Source organism: Sinocyclocheilus anshuiensis, unplaced genomic scaffold, assembly GCF_001515605.1.
Source record: "Sinocyclocheilus anshuiensis isolate Anshui unplaced genomic scaffold, SAMN03320099.WGS_v1.1 scaffold1975, whole genome shotgun sequence".
In the NCBI taxonomy this organism is placed as follows: Eukaryota; Metazoa; Chordata; class Actinopteri; order Cypriniformes; family Cyprinidae; genus Sinocyclocheilus; species Sinocyclocheilus anshuiensis.
In genome coordinates, this window is record NW_015549690.1 from 29,169 (window position 1) to 30,823 (window position 1,655).

The window sequence follows — 1,655 nt, forward strand, 5'->3', positions numbered from 1 at the left end:
GAGATGGTATCAAAGTAGCTCAGTTTAAATGTATTGTATGAATTGCCCGTACTATAGAATAAAAAAATACAGAGTGTATATCAGTGGTGTAGTCGGGGCCATACGCAAGTATACGCCGTATGCTTACTTTTTCCCCCGGGATGTTTGCGTATTACGACTTCTAAGGATCAATATTTGCGTATACCCTCGGTATACCCACTTGTTTTGTTGCTTCGCAAGTCCGTAATCTACTGTCATGTAGCTTCCCCTTTAATGGTGTCCCATACTGCTGTGTGAAATTCGTGATTCTTTGTAATTGGTGCAATATCACTTCTGTCATTCAACGCCGCTCATTGTCGCTCGCGCTTGGTGTTTTGAGCCGCACTGAGCGCAGTTCTCGTGCTGCAAAAGTGGATACACGCCGTAAGGAAATATGGTAGTGAGTGCACGGATAACATTCTGTGCAAACAAATTAAAATGGGGTAATGGGGTAATATTACTGGGTCATAGTAAACCACTCTTTTCTTTAGGACTACACCACTGGTGTATATGTACATTTAGTTAAAAGTGTCTGTAAAACATCAGTTCCAGTGGTGCAGATGGATAAGCGCGTGTCGTTTTTTTTTTTTGACGCGATCGACACGGGTTCGATCCCGCCTTTGGCCGAACTTTTTTTTTCTCCCTTTTCAAATCTCGTATAACATCGTAAAGGCATTTATTTTCAATAAAAATTAAGGAAATATTCAAAAAGTTGAAAATAAAGTATCAGGTAGGGTTAGGTGTAGGGAGGGCTTTATTGTACCAATAAGGTGGCATCCATGTAATAATTAAAATTTAAATTATAATTTGATTGCCTCAAAAAGCCAATATCACATGCTTATCCATCTACACCACTGGAGCTGATGTTTTACATTCACTTTTAACTAAATCTAAATAGACACCCCGTATTTTTTATTCCATAGTAAGGGCAATTCATACAATACATTTAAACTGAGCTTCTTTAATACCATCTCCGAACTTTCTACCACGACTCTGCTGTTCTTCGGCTGGTTCTTCCTGTATACGTTGATTGACAGACCCTGGGGCCGTCTTCCAGAACCCAGACACACACACACACACACTTATACAAACTATTGGGAGTATTACAAGTTTTCTATTTCATCCTACCCTGAACTGCATCCAATATCATTTCATCAATCTGATAGTATAACTCTCTCTTTCTCTCTCTCTCACTCACTCACCCCCACACACACGAACTGGATTCACGAGAATACATTTTGTGCGCAAAAGAAAACAAAAATAATGACGGTCACGCGGATACGATGTCTACGCTGTTTACGCTTTGATTTGAACGAAAACAATGTATCAGCGTGACGCAGCTGACACAGAATAGCATACGCAGTTTGCGTTCAGCAGATATTCTCCAAAATGATGCTACGGTGACACAGAGACAAATTGTTGAAAAAAACGTTATTTTTGTTTTCTTGGCGTACAAATGACGCGGAGGAGACAAATTGTTGAATAAAGTCATTCTTTTTGTTTTCTTTTGCGCACAAAATGTATTCTCATAGCTTCGTAATATTACGGTTGAACCCAGGGGCGTAGCCATAATTTCAGAAGTGAGGGGGACAGAAATGTTATATACATATATATATATATATATACATACACACACA